The sequence below is a fragment of the Halyomorpha halys genome, unplaced genomic scaffold, assembly GCF_000696795.3.
Source record: "Halyomorpha halys isolate HHAL.00 unplaced genomic scaffold, Hhal_1.1 Scaffold802.1, whole genome shotgun sequence".
Taxonomy (NCBI): domain Eukaryota; kingdom Metazoa; phylum Arthropoda; class Insecta; order Hemiptera; family Pentatomidae; genus Halyomorpha; species Halyomorpha halys.
Window position 1 is genome coordinate 680,408 of NW_027106006.1, and position 19,466 is coordinate 699,873.

The 19,466-nt window shown below is 29.2% G+C and overlaps 1 protein-coding gene across 3 annotated transcripts in view; it reads right to left on the reverse strand.

Annotated features, from left to right (window-relative positions):
- unc-5 overlaps positions 1-16,649 on the reverse strand; it is a 544,094-nt gene extending 527,445 nt beyond the window's left edge. For all 3 annotated transcript variants that reach the window (XM_014429463.3, XM_014429462.3, XM_014429461.3), the window contains exon 1: positions 16,477-16,649. The gene's annotated coding sequence lies outside the window, so the exon portion shown is untranslated. The remainder of the gene's footprint in view (positions 1-16,476) is intronic.
- Between the last annotated feature and the right edge of the window lie 2,817 nt (positions 16,650-19,466).

The window sequence follows — 19,466 nt, forward strand, 5'->3', positions numbered from 1 at the left end:
AATGTAAAGTATCTTTCTTAGGTAATAAAAAAGGGACGTGACGGCCGTGCGGGTTGGGCGCAGGTCCCAGTGCGCTCGGTTCGGAACGTTGTGGATTCGATTCCCACCTGGTGCAGTTAACATTCATTTTTCGGCGGTCCAGAGGAATGAATCTTGATACTCCGATCTTGGGTAGTACGCGGCGGCAACCCAGGTAGCCGTCAAGGGTTGGCAAAAAGGACCACTAGGCCCACTTGCCGGACTTGTCCTCCCCACCAAAAACCAGTACCAGTACCAGTAGATAATAAAAAAGGCATTATAATTTATTTAGTTAATATATATTATTTTTATTTTCAATCATCTCCTGAGAACAGTTTTCTTTCTTGATATAAGATATCAGGGAATTATTGATGAAGTAAGTTAAATTTTAAGTTAAAGAATTGATTTAGAAAATGTGTATTTCTTTTTAATATATTTATAAGTCACAAGAGGACGAAATTAATTTTTTTTTTTATTTACTTACTTATTATCGTTTATCTGCAAAAATTTTGAAATGTGAACAAAAACTGTGTGTTTAAACACTATATTATATCTAACTAAAATTATAGTATCGCTTATTTTTTTTTATCAACATTAATTCACCTCTGTTTAACAAAACAATCTAAAACGAAAACTATTTGCAATGTCATCGAATCCTGAAAATCAAGTAATATATTAACCTATTTATCTTTTTGACTTTTTTTTAACCCTAGTAGAAAGGATTTAGTCTTTCCTCTTCCTCAGTAGCTTTCTGTATATATATTAATATAGCCTTTTTTGAAAGGTTGACGAAAAAGAAGAATTATTTTTTTTAAAAAATCCAAGATTTTGTTTGAGAAAAATTTGCTCAGGCAAATCAGTTAAAATTGAATGAGCGGAATATAAAATAGGTATCTGATCAATAATGAATGTGAAACATTCAATAATATGTACATGAGAGGAAAATGGATGGCTTTTCAAATCTTTTAATATACGTGATAGGTAAATATGATGCAATATGAGAATAATACATAAATTTATATTTATAAATTTACATTAAGTTGTAAGATATGGATATGATATATAACTTAGGTTTGTAAGATAGGGAGCAAAAAGAAAAACTTTAAAGATATTATTTTAATAATTTCTGGATGTTTCAACAAACGTACTTCTCCAGTGCCGAATTGAGTTGACGTTTCTTTCAATAATTGAATTTTGAAACAGACAAACTTTGAAAAAATTACGAGTGTTGATAACTGTAACCCTACCGCATTCATGTGACATCTAAAACGGAATACCATCTTTTTTAGAAACCAGAGAAGATTTCATTTCTCAAGTGAATTGATTCAAAGCCAAAAATGGACCTTATAAGGTATGAAAAATATCTTAGAGGGATAAGTATTAAATATAATGGAAATTATTATTTATGAATAAATAATATTATTATATTTTATTTTTCATTCATTTGCCTCGTAATCTATAAATGAACATTTTCTATTTTACAACCCTCTGATATATTTGAATCGGTATTTGTAATAAAGACCAATTGATATTTTTGTGAAATCATGTTTCATAAACTATATCTATAATATTTTGAAGATTTATTTATAAATTACTTAGGAATAAATCTGAACTACTAATCAATATCTAACAATGATATGTAGGAAAGTTGTGTCTTAAGTTTTTGTTGAAGAATGAAAGTTTTTGTGGAAATTATTAATTTAGTTTTTCTCACCCAATATCACAAATATATCGGATGATTCCTTATTAAGTATATCGGTTACTTAAAAACTACAGTGGAATACACATTTACAACTGAAATTTTATTATTAAATTAATTATTAGAGTAATATTTAGCTGAACAAACAGGACTTGTTATTGGCCGCTACTTTGTTGTTAGAGAACTGAAGAACCTTAATACGTTTAGCAATTTGAAGCTGTCGAAGCCAAAAATCTGATCAGAGAGGAAGCAATAAAGGGTTTGGTGCCTGAGGGCAGAAGGGACGCTTGGCTGACCGGCCGGAACCCCAACATCGTTCATCGAACCCTTTAATAGAAGGCTTTATCAACCTCTCAGCGTTGCCTTTCCACGTCTCACTAATTTTCTTCACAATCTTCGGCTTTAAAAGGCCATAAAAGGTTAGATACTTTTGGGATTATCTTGTAAGGCGGCACATTACCAGGGGCACACAGCCACGCCGACTTAGTATTCACGGGTCGTTCTTCCGCCACTTCCTCTGGGTCGCCTCTTACCGAAGCTGTTATTCGTGTCCTCAGGTTTATCGTCCACTAATAACGTGGATCTACTCAGAGGATTCAATGTACATAAATTGATAAATAAATAAAATACTTCAAATAATCTTTGTGTTTATAATCTGTAAGATGTTAGATGCAATGTAACTAAATATGTTTAAGATGTGGTAGCGAATAAAGAATTAAACTAATTTTATTTTTATAATGCTGTCTAAACTATGAGTTGCCAAATAATATTCTCAGTTATCTTTTAAAATGAAAGTTATTTAGGCATGGTATCGTAAATTGGCCTGGAATAGACGAAAAGTGTAACGCTTCTTCTTTTTAATTAATGCCCTACTCCTCTCTCTCACGCTATAGATATGGGATAGGGCTGGATTAAAAACAATACTACTAAGTTGATTATTAACATATTATTTCTAACTTCTAAAAAAGTCATTCATCTAAAAGATGAAATAAAATCTCTACAATAAAAAATAAAACTAACAAAATTTGATCATTATTAACAAATTTGGATCTATTTAATTATTCAAATATCCTTTACACATATAATAAAAACATCATTTAAATCGAACCAGTTTTAACAAAGACAGAAACCCTTTATTTCTTTTTATTCATTCTTATTTTCATTAACAAACAGTTCCCTGAAGGGAGCAAACGCTATTATTTTAGTGTATATTTTTAAATAAATGTAAATACATCATCAGGTGTGTACTATTTTTTCATAGCCTTATTGGCCAATACATTTTCTTTTATTATCCTCTCGTAATTTAGAAAATTTACAATATATCTCAATTTTATCTTTAATTCTTAAGTCCAAAATTAATTTATTTGGGTATGAATTGATGGAAAGATGAGTAAAAGAGATATTTAATTTAATCAGGAGAGATTTACTTAAATCAAATTGCATGGTCTAATCTTGAAATAATAAAATTATCAATAAATGCTGAAAGGAGAAACAAGGTTGTTTAATTAAAGTCGATTAAATACATTTCAATGATAAATTATATACAAAATTTTAAATTATACCTATTATATAGAAAATGTAAGGATTAAACAAAATAAAAGATATTACAGCACGGAAATATCAGTGAAATAAAACAAGTATTAATAACACTCCCAAGACTAATCATACATAAATCAAAATTATTATTGCAAATAGACTGTTTCAAAAGCCATTCATCGTTTAATATTCGCTATATGCTATAAATCGCGGCTAGCCAGGAGAATGAATAATTGGATATAAAAGTTTTATGAACACAGTTTATATTAAAATCGTTTTAGTTTCAGGAGTAGTTTAGAACTTAGTTATATTAGTTTCATGGTGTATATATCTAGAATATTCAACAAGAAAACTGTTCAAGGGATAATAGATGTATTTATGACAAACACAGTTTATAAAAGTTTTGATTAATTTGAATACAAATTAGTAGACTTTAGTTCCAACTAGCACGACAGCCTAAACCTTTGTAGGAATAAAATTTTGCAATTATCCGTATGCTTATCAATTGTAACATTATAATAATGTTTGGCATTGTGATAATTTATTTTTAAACTTTTTGAAAGTATCATTAATTGGAAAATTACGGATATATACAAGGCCTTTTATTATATTAAGAAATATGCCTGTTATATATCATTAACGTGCCAATTTTCCAATTTTTTAAAATGTAATTTTATATTACATTAATTTCTTGACGAAATTAATCGCCCATGTGTTTAGCTTATAAATACATATATAACACGCATCGGTGCGTGCTCGCCAGCGAACCCCCGCGATAAAACGGTGCTGTTGGCGTGCGCTTGAAATTACACCTCAATTGCGGACTCAGCTGTGGCGGAGCAATGTGTTATTGGAATGGGATATCGGGCAGGTAACGAGCCAGCTAGCAACCATTTCCTTGTTCATGGGAAGTCTTGGGAGGAGGGGGGCGGGGAGTAAGGTAATGTCTTCAGGAAATCTGATTCGTGCCGAAGTGGAGGGTTGGCGAGGAAACGAAGGAGTTTTTCTTTCTGGCCGACTGGTGTCAGTAGGGTGGTTAGCAAATACTATAATTATCAACTAAATAAATCTGTGGCTAGATATACCGTCTAATTCTACAGATACCATATGAAGGCCCGTCTAGTTAATACATAAGGCCTCAATTCTTTCTAATAAATGATTTCTGTTTCTATAAACTATCTCATTCCTAAAATAACATTTGTTGACAAATATAAAGTGCATCTAAAATTAATAAGAATAACAAGAAAAACGAAGAAGAATAAGCTCTATTCTCAACCATAGAAAATCGAACCATGAAAATTTTTATTATATAATTTAACAAATAAAAATAAATATGCAAGATATCTTGGAAAATACCATTGAATGCAAATGCCAAATATATGTATAAGTTTTCTATAAACTTTTAGGATTGGGCATATATTCTAAATTTATTTTGTGAATAGTTTCATCATTAATTATTTTAGGCCTTAACTATTTTTCGTTATCTACCTAAAATGTTAAAATAAATTCATTTCTTGACAATAATTTGTTGATGAAATGTTTTTTTAAAAATATAAATATGAAAAAAATGTATATTTTATCCAGATGTATATTAAATATTATAAGCAGTTTAATAAAATTGAAATCGATCAATTTTTCAGCTATTTCATTTTTTAATTAATTCAAACACTCTTAGTTTTAGTATAATAAAATCAAATTAAACAAAAGAATGTAGTGAATATAACAGAATTCAGTCAACTATTTTATTCTATCCTCTCTACGTTAAGAGAGCAAGGGGCTGCTGTTATCTATAGGCCAACTTGAGAATTAAAAGGAGTCCTGCAACTCAAGAGGACAAAGTCCAAAATTTATGAAGATTATGAGCATAATAACGCACAGTAAAATAAGAATCAGGGATTAAAAAATAAACAAAACAAGTCAATAGGAATGAATATAGAATGGAAAAAGATGAAAATCGAACGAAATCCAACGCTAACGTTAGCATTCCATCTTTATATATATATTTTATTTTTATTTTATTTTAATATTACTTAATGATATTTTATTTTAAGTTACTTAAAATATTAGATTTCTCTTATTTGTACTCTTTCGTTTAATTATTTTTTATCAGTATTCATATAGTCCACAAGTCATCTCACGAGCGTGACCACTTGAAATAATTGATTATGGTAATATCCACTGAGATAGGGGATATCATAATCAAACAAATGTATTATTACACCCGAGGAGCTTGTAGTAATGGGGATAAGGTACTAATGCCATCAACTAAATTATTACTAATGTACACGACGTTTTACGGCGATTTACTCTGATAGAATGAAGGAGATACATTCTGGATTTCCTTTTTAGGATGTCTGGTAAGTCAATTTCAATAAATGTTTTTAGGTTAAAAACTTCCAATTTGAATATTTATTATTTTAATTTATGATGTGAAGATAGTTGACCGTAGATATATAAGAGGAGAAGATGGTCGGGGGGTCCGGTCAGCAGAAAGAACACAAAAAATAAATAATAGACTAAAAAATTTGGAAATATATATAACAAAGAAATGAAAATATAAATTAGTTGATTAATAACTATGGACAAAGACAGTAGTAGGTTGATTACATTCTTATTTATATACATATAAATATGAGTAATAAATAAATAATACAGTGGATAAGAATGTTATATTGGTTAGATATATAACTAAAAGGTTTTTAACATCACTCATCAATATAACATTCTTATCCACTGTATCATTTTTTTATTACTCACATTTATATGTATATAAATAATAATGTTATCAATCTACTGCTGTCTTTGCCCATAATTATTAATCAACTAATTTATATTTTCATTTCATTATTACGTGTATTTACAAATTTTTTAGTCTATTATTTATTTTATTTTATTTGTATTTATTTTTTTTTTTTAAATGATGGCTGTTGTCTTTTTGTTTTATAGCCCTGATGAAGACCTGAAAATCGAAACGTTGGCACAAATAAATAATTCTTTTGTTTATTTGTGTTTTTTCTGCTTACCACACTTCCCGACCATATTCTCCTCTTATTAATTATCATAATTATGATAATTTAGAATAAAACGTATTCAAATTGGAAGTTTCTAACCTCAAAAAATTTATTGAAATTATATCATTATGTTTTATATATATTAAAATGATAAAGCACAATATGACTGAGGCAAGATATGGAGAAGGACCTCACACAAAGCCTTGGGCTTTACTGGACGTCCTTTATGGGGTACCTTCGAGAACTGAGAAATATTCCTCTGTGCGCGGAGCGAGAGCTCAAATCTACGGCTTCCACGATAAAATATTCCCTCAAGCGGATAAGAAGAATGAACTCTTTGCAGCAGAGGTAGGTTCAGTTCGGTGTACAGTATGTGAGTTCGCCGTTTGGCGTTCACCGTGCTCACTCGCTCTTCACTAAGTGAACTTCAAAGAGGCTCGTTCCCGAGGCTTTACGAATATTACTGAGTTTCTTTCGGAACACATTGTTAGTTTCTACCAGTCCAGGGGCAGGCAATGGCATTATATAAAGCAGTGTTGAACTTAATGTTATATAGACTTTATAAAAAACAGTATTTATGCTCGGTAAAATATTCACTTAACTCAATGTTTTTATTATATATTCTTTTTATCGTTGTATCTACCATTTGACTTGACTAATTTAGTGACTTTGACGGTACCAGTTTTGAAAACGCAACAAAGTACACTGACATTCCTGGTGATTTTTCTTTTAGTGACTCATGAAATCCTTCCATAATTTTAGCCGTGAGTCTTTTAGTTAAAAAAAAGTGTCAAATTTTACAACTTCAAAATAAAATTTTATACATATAATGGATTTCAAGGGATTCATCGGAGTTGTGTCGTAAGTCTGAATGAATCCGTCACCAAATCATGGTCCAAAAGTTCTATAGTAGTATTCTTTATCTGACTGGTATATTCCTTTCTTAAGTTCTAAAAGCAAGATTTAAATTTTTTTTTAATTTAAAACAAAATCGTACTTTAAACATGGTGTTGACTACGAAAATAAATAGGACGCCTTTCATATTATATTAAACTTAGAAGAAAAAAAAAAAAAAAAGTGAAACGGAAATAAATGAACGACTTTGCAACGCGGCTCCTTTGATCTGAATTACTCGCTCCTGATCGAGCTGCCAAGTCTTCTGCGTCGGTCACGGCTTTTGTTTCTTGTCTCGCTTCCGGTACCTTCAGTCTGGCGTGCCATCACGAGCGCGAAGACCCCATAGTCACCCTTGGAATAGGAAAGAAAGTAGGAAACTGAGGGTTAAGAAATTTCTGATGATGTGTAAAGATAAAACATAATAAATCTCAGGAATCAAACAGTATATTTTGGAAGCGACATAATGGCCGAATAAAAAGGTTTGTGGCAAATTAGGTAAATAAAGTAGAACAGATATAGAAGATAGAAGAAAAAAAAATTATATAATTTGTAATTTCAGACAAGAAATATAAACCCCCAAATGAGTCTGTCCAGATAAAATTTAAAGCGAGGCAGGGAAATACAGTCTCAGTATCAGTTGTTCAGCTCAGTTCTTTCCTAGCTACATGTGACACAGATACGCTATCTCGGTCATGTATGAATTATGGTCAGCAAGATAAAGAAATTCGATCAACGAACGCTACTAAAGGTTTTACAATTGTTTCCTTTGATAGGCGGAAATCATCAAAAGCGTCAAATGATAAAAAAAAGTAAATAAAATTGACCTAAAGAAATATTGTGACTCAGAACAGTGCAGTAGAACATTGTTTGTCCGGAATAATGAGGCAAAGTTTGTTCCGGATAAAAACAGTATGGTCTGTAAATGAAAGATTGAAGTATTAATGACATATCTTTGAGTGAAATTCACAAAATTATAAATTTGTAATGTATGATGTATATAATGTGGTAAGTTTTAACATGTAATTTATTAAAAATAGGTAATCAGAATTTTTTCCCCATTCTTTTTCTCGTGGGAACACCTAGACAGCTTTTATCTAGTACTTCATGTTTTTTTTAATATGTTATATATTTTTTTTAAATCTAAGCAACCTTCAACAAACCAAATGTTATTGCCAAGAGATTAATTGTCAAAAATAAAAAAAAAACTTCTATAATATCCTCATTTCGGATATGGCATATTTTGATTTATAAATCATTTATGTTTTTTATGGTTTAATTTCTGGTTAAGTGGCTCGGTAGTGGTTTTATGTAATAATCCAATCCATAAATACAATATGATTTTTGTGCCTGGAACTGAAATAGTTATTAAAAAAATAAAAATATAGGGGAGAAAGGCTATCAAAACTAGAAAATGAAGTTCAGATAACGCCGGACGAAACATTCATGTGTTTTGACCAATGTTTATTGACAGAAACATCCAAAAATATCTACGTCAAAGATTATAGGAAACCATAAGATCAGAGTTAAACTTGATAATTTCAAACTAATAAGACTCTGAGCTTATAAAAAAACATATCGAATCACTTTTTTCCTAAAACACGACTAATTGTTTTATAATTTCATTGATTGGAGAAGGATTACTTATAGTATATTTATTCGCTTGCGTGCAGAAGTAAATGTCCATCCGGGCAAAAAGGAAGAACAAACATCACACGAGCCTAGATCGAAGAGCACTCAGCCGTCCCTAGCAGAGCGTGAATGACGTCGATATCTGTCAAACAGTTTTAGCGGGAGAGGGCGCCCCCTCACCAGGAATTTGCATACCCTCGCACCTCCCCATCTCTAGGGATCTCGACGTAATAACTGAGCCAGACCTATCTGCGCCTTATAACTGCTATAAGCTCAAGCAGCTCTTAATCGTCATTGTAATTGGTGAACGCTTATGCTGGATAGCTTAGTTAATTGCGGGGTTGTCTGATTATATTTGTAGTCGTATCCCATCATTGGGTATTGGGCTATACATTCCATAACAATAACAACTAAAGCAGATGAGATGAAGGCAGTGACATTTTTAAAACGAGGACAGTATGCTGAGAGCAAATTTATTGGTAAACTGTTCTTCTTCAAGTAAAAAACTCTAAAATATGCACTGAAAACTAAACATTATAAGCTATCAAATCGTTATCACACGTCCAGAATGAAATAGGCGCAACATAAAAAATGAATTTTTGTTAGTATAAATATTATATGAGATTTGAGGTACTCATTCATAAAATATGGTATCTATCATTGAGTGTGGATTGAAGTTTTTGGTATAGCCTGACTCTTTAGAGCTGATTTCCTAGATTTTTAAAATGAAACTTCAGGATTTTTAAAGGAATAATGTTGATATTAAGTGGTGGTTTAAGTTACTGCTAGTTGAAAGTAAACCTTAATAGGGAAGAAACACTTTTGTTTTGTAAAAGTTTTAATACTTTCAATTACTATTATTCACAACTGAATTCATTTCTATAACAGATGCTGCTGGTAAATTAACTATTGCTTATCGGTTTGGCCTGATATTTTTAGATCTGTCTGGTCTTTAGGATACTGAACCCATTAAAATTCCCTATAATAGAAAAATCAAGTTGTGGCTTTTTCATACTAGATGTGCAAACTTTTGTAGTCCTACGTTAAAACAGATTCAATTACATAAACATTAATAATTTTCTATAATCCAAATAGAATAAATGTGTTGTTAAAGTAAGAAAGAAAAGAAAATGTCCACGACAAGAGAGTAATTATTAATTGTCCTATGAGTATAAATCTTATAAAATCAATAATATTTTAATAGAAGATGTCGATTTGATTTTTAGTATTTAATGTATTCAAAACTCCTTATCGTCGTTATCGTTATTCATTTCAGTTCTTAGTAGGCAACTTGGTATTACCCAATGTTTCTGCAATTTATGTGGGAAGAATATTTTGTATGAAATTGATATATCGACCGAAACCATCGTCAAAGTGTTCTCAATGTAACATTATCTTAATATAACTCAAGTGTATTCGAAGAGCAGGACATAACTATCTCAACCAATAGAACTAGATGAGACAAGATACTTCGACACAATGCTTCATTTGTGGGGTACAATTAACCTTGATCCACATTCTAAAAATAGTACTATGCTTTCGAGGATTATTAGAAACAAGATGTTTCTTTAAAGAGTTTTCATTCGAAACATTTAAGTATCGTACTTAATTAAATATTTTTTAAAATAAATCTTGTATTGAATAGCCTTAACAATTTTTTTATTTTAATTTTTTTTTCACTTTTTGTTGGTATTTATACAAAAATGTACCTAAGTAATTTATTTATTGAATTGGAAGTTTGCTATTTTAAGAACTATAAGATCGAAAAATAAAAATAATCGCAATTAATGTGTTCAGAAGTATAGCATTTGTTATGTTTTTATTTTATTATATTAATTTTATTTAATTTATTTATTTTCATTTTATAATTTATCATGTTTTCATAAAATATATTTACCAACATGAACTCGTTAACTATAGGTCCAGGCTTATGGGTGTCGTTTGTTATCAATTATATCAATGTCAAAATTCTATTGTTAAATATAATTTAGAAATTCGACTGGAATTCATCTACTGAACTTTAAGAAGAAATAATCAGTATCCAAAATTGAAAAGAGATATAGGTTAAATTTCTTTGAAGTAACTATGAATAAATAAGCTAATAATTATAAAATAAATAAAAATAAAAAATAAAGTAACCTAGTAATGATTACGAAAAAATATCACCCTTTGATATCATTTTATAAATTATATTTCCATTATAATAAAAGTAACAATAGATAAAACAAAATAGATTTAATACTCTTAGAAATGTAACTGTAAATATCAAATGACAAAATATGAGAGAATCTCTTATTATTATTCACAATATAAAGAATATTAATATTTGAAAAAAAAAAAAAAAAACATGACAATACAAGTCGAAAAGAAATTGATATGATCACTGACCCTTACATTGAGGTCCCAGTAAAAAAATGAATGCTGCCAGAAAGATGGTGGTAGTATCATGGAAATTTATGGACCTCGCTACAACTGAGACCAATATCGACAAATCAGCTCCTGAATTAGAAGGACAAAAAATATTACAGCCGCAATTTGTATGCCAGAGGAAGGGTTGAAGTGAGGGTGCGAACAGAGGGGTGAAGGCAACAACTGAAAATTATGGGAGAATGCAATATCTGGAGGCTTTATTATATTATACTTTAATTTTATATGAATTCTCGTTTGTGTGTGAGGTTGTCTTCAGCGCACGTCTATTTTTATATTAAGTAGTGGAAAAAACAACTTGCATATAGACGTTTAACCAAAATGTTTGCAATATTTGCCCAGCAATAATAAAACATTTGTATTTACTAATTTTTTAAAAAATGACTAGATTTAATTATTACAGGTGCTCATTTGTGAGTGTGTAATTAAATAATAATTTAAGAAAAGAAAATTTAATCAATAAAATGAAAAGTTTATGACATTTATACTGTGAATACCAAATAATAATTTTTTTATTGTAAAATAATTTATATGATGTCAGATTAAATATTTATTTGTTGTTCGTGAATAAAAATTTGAAAAACTGAAACCTTCTATACTTCCTGTTTTAAATTAAATATTTTAACATTACTTTATGTTAATAAATTTACAAATTCTTAATTAAATATTACTGAGCAACTACCAATAAATAACATACCAATAATTTATAATTTTCATAAAATAATAAGATTATTTAATATAAATAACGCATGTAAAATGTTTAATCAACTGACAGACGCTCAACAATTCAACAATAAATATATCTCTTAAAATCACTACGAACTCTAATAGATCTAGAAGCTTTCATTTTTGATTTCCATGTCTGAATAAATTTATTAATTTAACCTTTTAGTGTTATAAAATGAATCAATAATAACATGACTATGTGAAAATCAACATGAATCCTGCATAATAAGAACTTCGATAAAGAATTTGTTAATCACAATATTTACCACAATAAAATTCCTAGATATTTCCCGGCGTTTTATTATTTATAATTATGTATCTCGAAGCAATACAAGATATAATAATAAGCTCAAATTGTATTTTGAAAGCGAATATTCGCAATGTACGCTAGAGTCGGTAATTCGTAAGAGAGATCGATGGAACATTGAATATAGATGAACTGGGAGCGGAAGTGAGGAAGGGCCCTCGCGAATCTACTGCTATAATAGATTTAGCCAACGCTACCTTATGTCGCCCGTAGGCTGCGCTACAAGAGAGATATAAACCAGGATATCTATATTATACAGATTTATCTATACCAAGAAGATATATTTGTTTATAAATCTTGTTCAATCGGATCTATATCCGATTATTTTCCGAAATGAAGTACGTTTCGCAAACAAATAGTGTAACACACAAATAAAATTTTTAAAAATAGCGTTTTAAAAACTTGTTAGGGCCAAAAAAAAACTTCTTGTACAATGAACTTTACTAACATATTTTAACTTTATGGTAATAACTCCATTATTATTGTTATTATTTTGACAAAGCTTCAAGAATGGACAGTCCATTATATCTTTCAACGGCAGATTTTGTGCCAATTTCTTCTACAAATTGTTGCTCGTAACTTATGCTCATGGTATCCAGGTCCCAAATTCTTTGAGCACACTAGGAACCGTAATAATTCTAATTTACCGTTTGTTATAATAATACTCTTTTCTTAATGATGATTAACAATTTTTATTATTTGTTATTTTATGATGGTAATTTTAGAATTTGAATACGATATAACTACTTTAAAATGGCCAATAGAATATGTCGTAATATTATAGAAATATGGAGTGCATACGAACAGAATAAAACTGTGATATGCTCTTTATTATTATTACACATTTTTATATTAAAAAATATAGGTTTGATTTGGTTCCAAAGTTATTTTCCCTGATCTTTTTCATTAATAATTAATTTATATTGTCAATTGATATAAATTTGATAATACACATATTTGCAGTATAAGGTTATTTTTGAATGAAACTTTATTTTATATTTTCTTAGTAAAAACGTCAGCATACAATTTGGGAGCACAATGGTAGCGGGCGGGGAACACGAATCATTCCGCACGAACGGCAGTCGCGCGAACTCGTTAGTTTCGCAGTTTACAGCTTTCAGCTTCCACTGGACTCCAGGCTTATTGCGTTAAATTGCCTGAAAATAAATTTATTTGTCTTTTAAATAAATAAAGAGACACAAGGAAATCGAATTCACACTGATTTGTTTCAGATTCCTTAAAAATCGAAGTCACAACTGTTGGACTATAAAAAAAACGACTAAGTGAGAATACTTTAAAATCAAACTTGTATAATTAAATATAGTTTCTTGTTGAAGTTGTTTCCACAAATTTCTTATTTTTTAAGTGAAATCAGGTACAAAGTTTTTAAACGGAGCTTAAAAAATAAATGTTAATCTTGAAAACTAACAATTACAAACCATAGTAATTATTTTAAATTATGGCTATAAATTGAATGCGAACAAATATAACGCTGTATATACCAAAGAACGCCTACACACAGGTTTTAGTGGTTATTCCTGATTGTGGTGTCGGAAGCTTAAAACTGTTATTTCGGTGGAAATCTAATTGAAGAGCTGTGTAAGTCCTTGCTGGGTTTTTTTGAGATACTGTTTAAACAAGGAGATCGTAAAAGCGGGTGATGCCTTCTTCGGAAATTGTCAACTAAAGAGCTGACGGTTTTAGAATGAACTCTCAGAAAACACTTTTGATAGCCAGGGTATAAGGCGGATCTGTATGCGACCAATAGAGAAGAACGTTAGAAAATATTTGATATCAAATACATCTTAAATACATTCAGAATACTTATAAATACAATTAAGAATATCATATAATGAGGCAGAAACGAGAAAATATTGATTTACAAATTTAAACGTTTTGGCCCCATCAACAAACAATTTAAATGTTATTGGTCTGTGATTTGTCGTTTGATCACATACTGTTACTGAAGAAGCTGGAGGATACTTTAGTTGTTTATATTTATATTTTTTACCCTCCTCGTTGAATCCCTGAGAGATAAATGATTGACGCATTTTACATTACAAAATACGTTTATTTTCATTTTAAACGCACTTCATTGATGCAATTGTATTCATGGAAGTTAAATAAGTTTTTTTAAATTATAGAATTCGTTTCTGAAACAACAATAAGTGAGTAAAATAAGTAATATTATCTAATAGCAAAATAGCATTGATAAACCGTAACTTGTTTTATTTATTTATTTCTTACAAAAAGGAATATTTCATAAAATTAACGGATCAAAGAGGGATTTGCTTATAAATTTTTACTTTGTTCCTTATTGATCTACTTTTGGAAAAACCGGTTCATTTAAAATATTACTGAATCCAGCCTTGATTCACAATCAATATTTCGTCTTACTTAAGAATGGATTCTATAGCACAGTAAGCGTAAGAATTAATAAATATTACTAAAAAAAATTTACTACGGTAAACAATTTCCATTAAGAGGAAAATAGCCTACTGAATGAAATGTAGTAGCAGGTTCCCTTTGATCTTACCGCGCCGTAGGGATATAATACGTCATTGGTCTGATTTAATTGATACACAGATTTTAATTATATATAAAACGAAATAGTTTAAGAACATTTCCTAATTTTTTTGGTAAAATAAAACATTTTTGAGAAGACAAGTTTAATATTTTTAATGTAGTTTTCCTACAACTTCCAACTGTATTACTATAATATAACATCTAAAATATTATAAATTATGAGTTAAATTGTTGTGAAAAAGAAAAATGAATTTATTACAATGATATACAGACCAAGTTTATTAAACAATAGGAATTATTCACTTCAAAAATAAAACAAGGCATATTATAAGTCTTATATTTAAATATATTTCACAAATTGTATATATGATAAAACTAATACAAGAAAAATACCAAAAGAAATTAGCAATAAAACCAATCAAGTAATATTGTTGACAATACGTGTTTTCGAACAAATGTATTGTTAAACCATTTTGCTTAAGCGTACGAGATGTAGATTAGAAAAAAATGATTTATTGTTGTACATACATATATTAATAAGTAATATAAATGTATATACTTTAAATACATCACCAACTGAACATATTAGTAACTAACTGTTTGATAATTGAGGCAATTTATATCAACAGGTTTAATATTATGAATCAATTGTTATAGCTCGCATTGGTAAAAATTTATAAAATAAAACTTATAATATCGTATTTTTTTTAAAAAATATTACAATCTTGAAAATATCTGCTATAAGATAAGAAGAACGGATTCAGAAACAAGATATAAAAGGAGATAACATGTTGTGATATATAATAAAATATTATTTCCATAAAGATTTTTTTTTTAACGTTAAATAAAATTTAAACTCAAAAATTCAATATCTTCTTTTTTTCTTTACTTTATAGATCATTCTAAAAACCATAGATGTAATAATAGCTGAATAACTTGAAATATTTTTTAAATCAGGAAAACGTTTACTTTAATTGAAAGTTCTGTCCATTCCTAACATACTCGTTAATGTGTTTAATGAATACGTGGCCAAGAGTGTTCTTATAAATAATTTAAATAAGTTTTCTATCCATTCGTGTTCTCGTTAGAAACTGTGATACATTAAAATCAACACACTGATTACTTACATTCTTAATTTTCATACTTTTAAAGCACTATTTAGACAAATTAAGTTTTGATAAGGTTTTAAAAATTAAAATTGTCTCAGTTTTTATTAAATTGAAGTACTTAAATATATGGAAAGATAATTTTTTTTATTTTAATATAATTTTGCCTCCATTCTCTCCAAATTATGAGATAACAATGTGAAGAAGTTTAATTGTTTTCATGAAGTATTTTTGTTTAACTTTAAAAAATTAATAAACAATTTTAATATTAATAATTATTATCTGTTTGTATGATTAAGCGCATGTTTGGTAAACTAATGTGGGTATAGAGTTATTAAAAAGCAAAAGTTGGCTTTGAACGGATATATAATCTTATATTATGGTTGAAATAGCATAATCTTCTTAGCAAAGTGAATAAAATAAATTTTTAAAGTGATGATTAAGCCCCTTCTGCCCTACAGATACATCATATCGTGTACAGTTACAATAAAGGATTCTCTATAAAAATAAATCACAAATGGTATCTATAATATTATCAGGTAGAATAAGCAAAATAAATTTCGGTATTACAGATATTGATAAAGTTCTACAAACCTTTCCATAAAAATAAATAATCCAACTTAGATTCACAATGTGTCCAGCTCTTAACACCCACACACCAAACAATCACTTAACATACATGGTACTTGACACCTACAGATAGGCGAACACGTGAATTTCGTGAATATCGCGAAGCCTAAGAGACACAGGTCCGAATAGGTTGGGAGACGGAGGTGCACTGGCTGGTGGATGCTCTGAGCCCGCGAGTGGGGGAGAGTGGTGGGGGTTCTTGGGGGCGCTACCAGGGTGCTCCTTCATTAATAGTTTAAACCACTGTAATCACCTTTATTTTAATTTATGACAAATAAATATTTCCAAGAATGACTTGAATAAAATCCTGTATACGTTTGAAATCCATAATTACCTTTTTTAAATACTGGATTCTTATAGGTATGCAGATTAGGATAATTACGTTTATGAATAGAAATAAATTTAAAAATCTACACTACTTTTTTATGTAATTCGAATAATCAAGCAAATTTGAAGTTCTTAAAGTTAAATTTATGTGAAAAATAGCAAGTTTTCTTAAGAACATTCTTCGTCGTGATAATTTATCAAGATATAAACTGGAGTTATCTCTAGATATTTTTCCAAACATAAAATATATGTGAACCTGTATTCACTTATAAGAAAAAAACATATTTCTACCAAACGGAGTTTGATGTAGTCTAATACTTCACTTTATTGATATTTTTAGAGACATCAATATACTTATGGAAATATTTCTATTTACACGCTTAAACGGCATGGTTATTTAATGGATTATGGAACATATTTAAAATTCACTTTAGAAAACTTGAAAATTTGAGACTTGAACAAAAGGTAAAGTCTAATTTAACAAAAGTTTAAAAGCCAACTAACCCTAATCTAAAGTTTATTATACTCTTTCAAATTAGAAACTATATATTTTTCTAATTTCTAGTTGAGCCCTGATAATCCTTAAGCAATTTAATTGCCTTCTCTTGCTCCTCTCTTGTTCCCCCCACTTTGACTACGACTGCCTGGTGCACTGCGGACTCCCTGTTGAACTCGAAGCTAGAGTTATTAGTTGCTAGATAGAATTTATTTTGGGGATCACCAGAGATAAGAATAGAAATCTGTATCGCACCAAGTTGAAGTGGTTTAACCCTTTCTACCGATGTCGGTATTTTCTAGCGTATTTTCTGTTCCAAGTGATAAGAACTCAGCACCTTAAATACTACAAAATCTCCTATCACTTTTCAATCCTCTGTTCACTTTATTGGCTGTCACTGCTGCCTTACACTGGAACTCTATTCCTTCTATTATCCGTTACGCATCAGCAGTTCTTTCGTTTAAATATTTCTTGTTCAACCACCTTTTCCATCTCCGAAAAGAGTAAATATTGGAAAAGTTTATTTTCATTTATTTTAGAATATATCTACTATATTAATTGTTATATAAGAATTAAGTAAGCAGAGACTCACTTCTCTGGCCAATATATTTGAAAGGGACTATGAATAATAAAGCTATTTTTCATTTAATTAAAAAAAAATTACTATTAGTTAGGCTGGTACAACTAAAAGGTATGTCTTAAATGCCACAAAATACTAAATAGATGACCTAGAAAGGAGTTAGATGAGAAATTTATTTTTCAACTTTAAAACTATAATTTAGATAACACCGAAATCTTGCTGGGCACTCTTCATTCCTCTCAATGATATTAGCTGTAAATTAATAGATAAAAATACATCAAAATTCATTAATATAAAAATTATTAATAAGTGGATAAAGTACTAAAGATAAGTTATAAATAATTTTTTTAAAATTTTTAGACATAATTATTCAATAAAACCTTAAGAAAAGTTTAGTTTTAGACCAGCAAGAATTCATTTTTTTACCACTATCAATTTAATTCAATGTTTTATTTTGCTTTTTCACTAGCAAATACTATAATTAAAGGCCGTCTGAAAACCTATGTACATTTTGTTCTTTTTTTTTTTTAATTTTTTGTATTGTTACCTTAGTTTAAGGTTATAACAATAGTTTTAAGAAACAGAGTTTTAAAGTTCCCATTTTCTACTAAAAGTTATTTCTAGACAGAACTGTTTCTCTAATTAAGACTTAATTTTTGAATTGTTGGCACTGAAATTTATTAGAAGCTTTGTTTTGAGTAATTTCTGAAGGAAAACGCAATTTTGCCAATTTTGTTAGTTAAAATCTTGTCAAACCAAACCAATGATGCTTGGAATAATACGATTATACCTTTACGGTCTGACTTTTCTTTTGTATATAAACTCCTTGTAATTATGATGGGACCAATTCCAGATTTTTTACTTGAATGTGAAGTGTTGGACTACCAAAGCGATGTATTTGAAAATAGTTTAAACAATTGTGTTTAAATTATGGTTAGAGACTTAAGGTACCACCTAATTTATGATATTTATATTCCTAAATCAAATCTTTTTGGCGTGTTTAATTTTCTATTATAGTACGGTAAAAATCAGTTCCACAAAGAAAATACTGAAAAATCATTATTTTAATTTAAATATTGAACTGACACGCTAACTAATAATAGACCTATCTCCACTTTCATCACAGACTATATGTGGAAAACAACAGCAAGAGAGATGTATGACTACAGTAGACGATATCATAAATACGAAGAGACGAATAAAAAGAATATAGTCTAGAGTTTTGCTGTAATCAGTGATTTACGGTACTTGCATAAAGCTATGATTACTTATAGCTTTAGCATTACCATTTTTGTTTAATAGCATTAATTTTGTGATAGGTAGGATGACCCATGTAAGTTTAATAGTAGTTTCTAGCGTGCCTGGCTATTACCATTTATGTATAACTCTCCAAATGTTACTAAAAGGCGTATTCGGGCATTCTGGAATCTGTCTGTGACTATATTGTAGAACAATCTGTGTGTTAGTTTGGTGCACAACTTAACAAAATAAAAATAAAAATAACATTTATGTACCTAAAAATATAGAAATATTTACATAATTCCACATTGA